This window comes from Lemur catta, chromosome 22 (genome assembly GCF_020740605.2).
Source record: "Lemur catta isolate mLemCat1 chromosome 22, mLemCat1.pri, whole genome shotgun sequence".
Lineage (NCBI taxonomy): Eukaryota > Metazoa > Chordata > Mammalia > Primates > Lemuridae > Lemur > Lemur catta.
The window spans coordinates 4,416,758-4,426,931 of NC_059149.1; the positions used below are offsets into that span (position 1 = coordinate 4,416,758).

Below are 10,174 nucleotides of genomic sequence, written 5' to 3' on the forward strand. Positions count from 1 at the left end.
CATAATATAAGATAAATAAAAGTAATCTATCACAGCCAGTGTTTAACATATACAGTGTTCAACATTTTTTATTTAGAAAAAGAATCATGGAGGACTATGTCAGTTTTTCCCCTTTAATTCTTTAGAATTGATAATAGTTTTATATGTTTTAGCTTTATATTCATTTATTTACTTAAATTAGAACTCATTGTCCCGAAGTTACTTTCTGTTTACTGTAAAATAAGTTTATTGGTGGTAACATTATGTAATTTATTCCTGATATTTGATGTTGCAAATTTTAGGGTCTTTGAGCTATGCAGGATCCTTGTATGTAACTGGCATAAACCCCATTATTTGAGCTCTCTTAATCACTTTTGTGATTTCTTTCTGTTGCTTCCCACAAATACCTGTTATGTTCCTTCCATAAATGCATCCAGGGAATGAAGAAATAAACTGGGACAAAAGCTGTACATTCTTATAATATACACATTTTCCACACAAGATACGTTTCTTAAGAGGCTCCTTGTATGGATTTTCCATTGGAACAGGCAGGTCCTCATTGCTGGTCAGCTGTTTAGTGAACCTCTGCTCACAGCACTGCGTGAGTGCCCGGATGTGCGAAACAGAGAGCAGCCCTTACCAAGTGTGCCAGCTTTTTCCTCTCTAGACCACTGCAAACAGCAACCACAGCTGCCATGATTCCTTCCTTATTCCTCCTCGTCCTTTCTTTCCAAATTGTTCGGAATGGTCCCTTCTGGGACTCTTCCCTGTTGGTGCCAAATTACTTTGTTAATAATTTAACTAAGATATAATTGATAAACAAAAAGCTATACATATTAAATGTATATAATTTGATGAGTTTGAACATGTGCATACACCCATGAAATAATCACCATCATAAAGGTAATAAACATATTAATCGCTCCCAAAGTTTCCTGTGCCCTATGGTTAAAATTATTTTTGGTTGTTGATGGCTCTTTTCTATTCCTTATAACTTTGATTTAGCTAGATAAAATCATAAAACTGGCTACTAATTTTAGCACAAATGTCAGATCCACCAATGATTGTTATCAAAATAGATTGATTTTGAAGGCAATTCCCATAAGAGAATACTTTAAATCAAAATCTTCTTGGGAAACTTAAGACACATTGTAACTATCAAATAATATAACCAGAGATACTGCTATGTATCCGATGATAGTAACCCTAAATAATTTCTTATTTGGAGAGTTTACATATTTTGTAATTCCACATAGAAAATATAACATATCATTTACAGTAAAATATTTAATACTTAATGAATATTTATAATCTCATAAACAAATAGTAAAAAGTCCAAGTATAATTAGAAGAAAACAAATATGCTATACTCCTTTGTGCTATATCTGTTTGCCTAATTTTAAGTTAAAAATGGGCTAAGGTACAACCTTAAATTATTTATAGGCATCTGAAATTTGATATTAACACAGGAATACTCAACAATAAAAAATACTCATAGTCTAGAAAAAATAAGGGTACTTTCTCCAATGTCTACATGTGTTTTAGGTTTGTTTAGATATTGATACTTCATTCTGTCATTTTTTGCATCACACATCCAGATTTTATTTTTAATGAAATCAAACCTATTGGTTTCTGTGCAAGTAATTACATATATTATGTAGATTGGGATAATTAATCAGCTTCTATTGTCAACATCTCATTAAAATTTAAGAGCATCTGTATTTTACATTAATAAATATTATACACTATTGGAAATCTATGGTATAAATATGAGCTTCTGGTCTGAAATCTTTGCTACTTGCTAACGCTACACTTTCTACAGCCCTGCAAACTATTTATAAACATCTACACTATCTACTTATTTCATTTACAAAATATTTATTTGGCACTAGGTACCGTACTGTGTTAAGGGGCACACATTTCAAATAGAAAAGTTGTTCCTAATTGATTCAATGATATCATTTCCCCTTTTTATTTTTCATTCCTAGTATATTCTTTGTGTTCTCTGAATAAATGCAGACAATCCTTTAAATGTAGTTCTCATAGTATATGTGCAAAATTATTTTTTCCTATTTTTAAATTTATCATTTATTCAAACATTTATTAAATATTTACAATGTAGCAAAGTGTTCTATTACCATGAGATATAAAATGACAAAAATGACAATGTCCCAGTCCTGGAAAAGAGGACTAGAAGGGGAGATCTCATCACATGTATATAATAATTTTAATATCATAATTATATGTCATGTTAATAAATTATTACTGGGGAGTGAAGTAAGTGAAAATATATATATATTAATATCACAGATGAAATAGAGATTAATTTTATCTGGGGTAGTTCACGGAACATTTCATAATAGTAATAAAATTCAGCAGAGTCTTGTAGGTTAAATCTAAACTATCTAGTCTTAAAGGTGGCAGAATATTTTAAAAAGAGAAAGAAGCATTTCACTATTTCAAAGTGGATAGTAGCTGGAAATGACTCTAACACGTATGGTGAAACAAAATCATGAGATACCATTTTTGTTATGCTAATAACTTGAGCATTGAGGAAGGGTTTTGAGCAAATTATTGACATAACAAAATTTTATTTTATTTTTTTAAAACTTATTTTAATGAAAATTACTTAAAGTGATTATAAAATAACTTGACATATATACAATCCCATTACTCAGTTATTTGAACATTTCTCCTGGTAATACATAATTATCTACCTAACACCATGTTCAGAATCACTAATAAAATTTCTCTCTGGTTAGTAGCAACAAAAGCACAAATAATGTAACCTTGATGGGAACAAAATTTGTTGTTGGCTAGTCTTAAACTGTGATATTCATGTGTCCCTGAGATCAAAATCTAAGAAACAAAACTTTCATTTATATTGCATTTACATTGAATATATTTTCCATTTTAATTTTGGTATTATGAGATATAATCCTAATGAGCAGATTAAATAACATTGTATTTAATGGCAAATAACAGAAATCAGATGGATATACAGATCATACTTTAGGGGTCTGTTCTGATCATGAGCTGTTTTCAGCAATTTTCTCCATCTACCATAACTCCCCCATCATTTTTTCAGGGAGACTAAAATATCAAGATATTTAATGATAAAATACAACTACTAATGATAAGATACTATCACAAATTTGATTTTAGAAATCACTCTTACTATTTGAATGCAGAGGATGAATTGTAGGAAAGTGATACTATTATACTTCTGGTTGTAATAATGTATTAAATCCCATTGACCCTAATCTACCTCTAAATTTCCTTTTTAAGTGATATTTATCACTTTCTCACATATGTTGTAATTTATCTGTTTATTATTTGTATTGATTTCCTACTCAAATGTAAGCTTCAAAGAGCTCAGATCTTGGTATATTTTGTTCACTGATGTTTTGTAAGCCCCTAGGGAAGTAGTTGGCCTAGTATGAGCCATCTGTTAATATTTGCTCTATAAATAAAATGTGTGAATTGTGCTATTAGCTATTAATTTATTTTTATTTATTTTATACCCAGTCCCTTGAAAAATTTTCTTAATGGTCATGATGTCTTTTTATAGGTTTTTAGATTTTTTAGGTATTTAAGCATACAACCATCAAAAGGAGATAATTTTCTTTGATATGCCAATATATGTAGAAATTTTTTTCTTGGCTTTAACTGAATGCATTCAGTTGTACATCCTAAATGGAGACAAACAGCAATAGTCAACATCCTTGCAATTTTCCTGGGTTTAAAAAAAAATAGATAGCATTCAAAAGTTTTAAATTCTGGTGAGGAGGAAAAGATACACAAAATTGACAGCCTTCTTGCTAGATTGACAAGAACTACAAAGGAAAGGACTCTAATAAGCTCAATTAGAAATGAAAAAGGAGAGTCACTACAGACATCACAGAAATACAAAACATTATGACTACTATAAAAATCTACATGCCCCAAAACTACATAATGTGGAGGAAATGGACAGATTCTCAGAAACACACAAATTCCCTAGGCTCAATCAGGAAGAAATAGAATTCCTGAACAGAGCAATATCAAGCACAGAAATTGAAGCAGAAATCAAAAATCTTCCAACAAAAAAAGTCCCTGATCAGATAGGTTTACGCCTGAATTTTACCAAATTTACAAAGAAGAACTCATACCTCTACTGCAGAAATTATTCCACAAGATTGAGAAGGATGGTATCCTCCTGAACTCATTCTATGAAGCCAATATCACCTTGATACCAAAGCCAGGAAAGGACACAACAGAAAAAAAAGAAAATTACAGACCAATATCCCTTATGAATATAGATGCAAAAATCCTCAACAAATTCTTAGCAAACTGAATCCAACAGCACATCAAAAAAAATAATTCATCATGACCAGGTGGGCTTTATCTCAGACACACAAGGATGGGTCAACATATGCGAATCTGTAAATATAATACACCACATAAATAAAAGCGAGAACAAAGTCCATATGATTCTCTCAATAGACACAGAAAAAACATTTGACAAAATCCAGCACACTTTTACGATAAAAACTCTTAACAAAATAGGCATAGATGGGTCATACCTAAAAATTATTAAAGCCATATCTGATAAACCCACAACCAGTATCATACTGAATGGGGACAAATTGAAAGCATTCCTGCTTAGAACTGGAACCAGACAAGGTTACCCACTATCTCTACTTCTATTCAACATAGTGCTAGAAGTCCTTGCCAGAGTAGTTAGACAAGAGAGGGAACTTAAAGGTGTCCAAATGGGGGCAGAAGGGATCACACTCTCACACTTTGCTGAAAATATGATATTATACCTAGAAAATCCCAAGGATTCAACCAAGAGATTCCTGGAATTGATAAATGAGTTCAGTAAGGTCTCAGGATACAAAATCAATGCACACAAGTCAGTGGCATTCATATATGCCAATAACAGTCAAACCAAAAATTAAATCAAAGATGCAACACCTTTCACAGTAGCATCAAAGAAAATTAAATATTTGGGAATTTATTTAATGAAGGAGGTGAGAGACCTATATAGGGAGAACTGAAACACTGAGAAAAGAAATTGTAGAAGATGTAAACAGATGGAAAACCTTACTATGCTCATGGATTGGCGGAATCTGGTAATTTTAAAGAATAGCAAAGAAATTAGTGTGGCAGAAGCAGAATAAATCATGGATATGGTTTATCCATGAATATGAGTGGAATATATTTGTCTCTCATGTACTCTTCTGTATTTTCTATTTTTCTCTGTATTTTTGTTTAGATATCTTCTATTAATCTTCTATGATATCTGCATTCTCTTACATCTCTAATTTTATCTCTTTATTTTAGCATGACATCCTAAATCTTCACTTGTTTTTTGGTCTTCCAGAACTGACGTTCTGCATCTGCTTTACCTGGAATTGGTAAGTGCTTTGCTTTCAAAACAGTGAACACAGCTTAGTGACAAGAAGATTTTACTTCTTTGGAATCTTAGATTATCTGTTCTCTCTTATTTCCAGATATTTTTGATGCCCCTAAATATTTTTTTAAAAGGTTTGCCTGTTTTTTTCTAGTTGTTCATGTGGGTGCATTGGTCTGCCCTCAAATATTCTGATATAAAATTTTGATATATCTAACTCAGCTGATCAATTCATCCGCTCTATTTTGAACCAGCAAGAATAGTGGCAAGGCAATCAGTTAGAAGATCATTTCAGTATTTCAAGTAAGAGGTTATGATGATATCAATCTATTCCAACTTTGCAGAAGTAGAGATATTAAAGAATCATCAGAATTTGAAAGTACGATCAATGAAATTTTCTGATAGATTTGATGAGGTGAAAGAAAGAAATGGTGGATGATTGCAAACTTTTGGTTTAGTCAAACCTGAGAAAATTCACAGCACTGTAATTCACTGGCCTTGGGGACATTAATGAATAAGAAGTTGGAGAAAAATGTAGAGTTTGGGGGATTATATGCCTACTAGCAATCCAAGGGGGGGGGTTATTGTATAGGCAGTTGTATATATAAGTCTGGAATTCAGTGACAAGATTTAGATCTGGAGTAATCCTATATAGATGATATTTAAAGCTATGAGACTGGATAAAATTATCCAAGGAGTAAATATAGGTAGCAAGGGTAGCAGGACCTAGAGCTACAAAGGAAAACACTTTAAATTTAAAAGAGGATAAAAGAAGGCTCTAACAAAAGAGATTAAGTTGAATATTCATAACGTACAAGGAAAATCAGGGGAGAATGGGAATCCAAAAGCCAAATGAAGAGAGTGTTTTAAAATGGAGGGAGTGATTTATTGTATCAAATGTTGCTGTGACTTTAATTAAAATGAAGAATAAATATTAAGCAATATTGAGATCATAGGTGATTCACTGGTATGTTATTAGTAACTGAAGGCTGCCTCTAGACTGAGTTGGGTGTAGAGAATGTCAAAAGAGGAAGTGAGGAGGTACTTAGAGGAGTTTTACTCTAAAGGTGAGCAGAGAAATGTGACTACTTCTAGAAAATGACTGAATTAAAGAGAGGGATTATTTTGTTAGTTGGAAAATAATAACATCATGTTTCTTTACCGTTGGAACTAATGCCATGGAGAAATAAAATTTGATGATGTAGGAAGATAAGATCATAATTGAAAAAGTTTTCAAAGCGAGTGGCCCTTAAGTAGGAACATGGTCAGTTTATACACTATAATGGGAAAATAGCTAAGCACATATGGTACAGTTGCACATGGTTGAGAGATTACTAGCAAAGGATGAAAAAGTTCCCTGGTAATGTATTTGTTCAATGAAATAAGTAGCAAGGTTATTGATAATTGAAATAGGGGAAACTGTTGAAAGTTTTTGAAGAGTGTATAAACTAAAAAATAGTTATCTAAAGGAGTAGAGTTAATGGCTTAGTAAAATATAATTAGATTGCTTTTGATGCTAAGGTTCCATATGAGATGCTTAGTCATGAATTCAACATGAGATTAGTCAACATGACTTATGCTTTTTCTAGTCACAATTTGAGAGTGTAATGAATTATGTTAATAGATTTTAAACCACCTTTGCACTCTTGGAATAAAATCTACTAAGTTTTTGTGACAGAAAATAATTTCATAGTTATCTATTCTCACTTCTTTCTTTTTGGTAATAGAATCCACAATATTAAAGCTGTGAAATTGGCCATCTGGCCAAACACTATGTTCTTTTTATCCCTCCCTCAGCCATGTTTTTATGACAGAATATGGATTAATGGACAATGAATAGAATAGTATGTTCAATTTTTATTTGATTTCATTAAAACCCATGCCTCTTCTCCTCAGTTTTTCTTTTCCCTTTTCTGTTAGTTAGGTAGATAGTTAGGTTCTCTGACTCATCTGGGGACATGGGTTCCCTGCTTTGATGCTGTCTGGAGCAATTGCTCCACCTGGGAAGAAGGATAATGGCGGGCACTCCATTTTGGTGTTGATCCACCCTTAGTTCTATCCTGATCAACTGCTACACCTGGGAAAGGAGGGCATGTTTTATCAATCTGGGAATTACCCTGCCCAGGCATACTAGGATTTAGAAGTAATCTAGAGTAACCTAAGGGTAATTATTATGCCATTAGCTTGAACCTGCACTGTGGTTCACTTCCCCAGGTGGGCTTTCTTAGAGGGAGCTCATATATATGCAGAACACCTGTTGATCTTCTGATAACAACCCACACTTGCAGAGAGCCCTCCTCCAGACTGGGCTAATAAAAGGAAACAATCCGAGAACTTGATGAGAGAGTGGGTTGGTCAGTCAGTCAGTCAGTCAGTTTCTCTCCACTCTCGGAGACAGATCCATTTTGTGCTACAGTAAAGAGTTGCTCCTGTGAAACTGCTTCCTGCCTGAGGTCACTCCATCTCATTGGCCCTGCGGGTGACTTTTCCAAGCAAGGAGTCAAAGGACCGGGTTGATAGTCTGGACTTGACACTTTGGTGTGTCCGGTCATTCTTTGGCCAAGAGCACACCAAGAACTGAGGGCAGACTGTCACCCTGACAGGCTGGAAATAAAAATAGATGGTAAACACTGAAAGCCATGTAGTATACTATGGAGGGCATAACTGTCCTCCTAGCCTGTGTCACTAGAGGACCTACCTGAACTGTATAATTTATTTAATTAAAGAGAAGTAAACACTTTTTGTTTTTGAGCTAGTGTATTTGGGCTCTCGTATAGAAACTTATTTTAATAATATAATAGAATATTATCTTTATAAATTGTTTGTTCATATTTTATTTAAATATTTGTTTTTATAGGCATAAGCAAAATATAATTGTTTTCTTGTTTAGTAGTATTATCAGTTTTGCTAATAAAGTTATATATTGGTTTTCTAATATTGAATGGAAATTTATACCTATTTTTCTATTCTGGATCATTGAAATAATGTTGAATTATTTGCTCTTTACTAGATAGTATGAACTCAGCTTTGAAAATATCTATTCTAAGTGCTTATTTTAGAAGATTGACTTTAAATATTTTTACCTTTAAATCTATTTAGCCAATTTAAGGGCATTAGCATGTTGGTTCACATTTAGTAATTTATATTTTGCTAAGATAGCAAAAATTTCCTTTAGGTTTTTTAATTTGTTACCATAATGTTTAACCTTTTTTTTTATTATCATTGACCCTCCTTATATTTTTTTCTAATTTATATTTTTGGCTTTCTCTCTATTTTTAATCTTGTTGACCCATTCAATCAACAAATCAGAATTTGAGTTTATTTTCCCCATTTCATTAATATCTGATATTTAACTCCCATTTCCTTTTAAAATGTATTCCATATCTTTTCTAATTTTTAAGCAAATAATTTTAATTTGACTTTATATGTTTCTAAATTTTAAAGGAAATAAATTTCTGTAGTAATTTATCATACTCCTCCTCAAATACCACCTATTGTGTGTCTTATGCTGATTCTTCATCTCTCCTCTACTGGTAATCTTTACATACTCTGTTATTAATATTACATGCATTAGTAATAACTAACTCTTATCATGTAGCTATTTAGCTACTCTGTAACACTCAGTTGCCTAGAAGAATAATCAGTGATTGTCGGAAATAATGTCTGTATGTTCATCACATTTTTCCAAGGGGCCAGTTTTTTGCAGTTTCCAAAACGTGTTCGGATCCTCAACTGATTAGTTTATCATTATTTTCAAAGGATAAAACTTCCCTGGGCTAAATTTCACTGTTGAGATGGACCAACACCACCTAGATTGTAGCAGTGTTTGACTTGACAGAGAGAGGTAGAGCAGTAGAATTAGAGAGCAAGAATGAATGAGAATGAATGTGTAAGTGGCTTCGTCTACTGGTGAACAGTATACTTAACCTATCACCATTGGTCACTATATCTATGACCATCTACAATCACCTAAGTGGTTATAAAATATTTTCCTATGAAAAATCTGTAAGGACATTCAGATCCCCTGTGTAAATCACTATTTTTAAAAGTATATGTTAAAACATTTTAAAGACTAGATTAAATCTAGTTCTAATGCCATAATAGCTAATGCCTTTGAAATTGGGCAATCTAGACATATTTTTGTAAGTGGATTTAGACATAAACTAGAGAGATCATAATCAAATATTTCTATTATTCAATCAGGCAGTGTTTCCATCAGGAAGCAAGAAAATTAAACTTCAATAAAATTACACAGTTATATTGATGATACATGTAAATTTGTAGATAAGAAACATCTAAGTATCCATTCAAGAAACAAAAGGTTTAAAACATGGGAACATAAAATTCATTTTGAATGATTATTAATAAATATAGGAAAAATCATTTTAAATTACTAAGAGCATAGATTTTATTAAATTAAAATGTAAATACTGTTAAAAGTTCAATGTAAATAAGACAACTATTTTGAAATCCTATTCCCTTCCTAAAGTGTTATTATTTAGAATTTTTTATCATTTCAAAATATATATTTAAATGAATACAATATTATTTTCAATATCTCTAACAAACATGTAAGACAACACTGATAATTATATACTCTAAGTTTCCTAGAAAAATCTTGAAACCTTTCTTCCAATTTGTAATTTGAATCTTTCTTTGTTTTGCATATGTAGAGAAGCATATAGGGAAGCAAAAATACTCAGAAATTCTTTTAAAAATTTATATTAATCTATTGTATTCATAGGTCTATAGATTTCTAATACTACTGTATATCTATTGGTGCTTTTTTCTTGGAAG

General features: G+C 31.9%; 1 pseudogene; it reads right to left on the bottom strand.

Moving 5' to 3' along the window:
* Window positions 1–249: 249 nt before the first annotated feature.
* Window positions 250–676, bottom strand: LOC123626589 (annotated as a pseudogene).
* Between the last annotated feature and the right edge of the window lie 9,498 nt (window positions 677–10,174).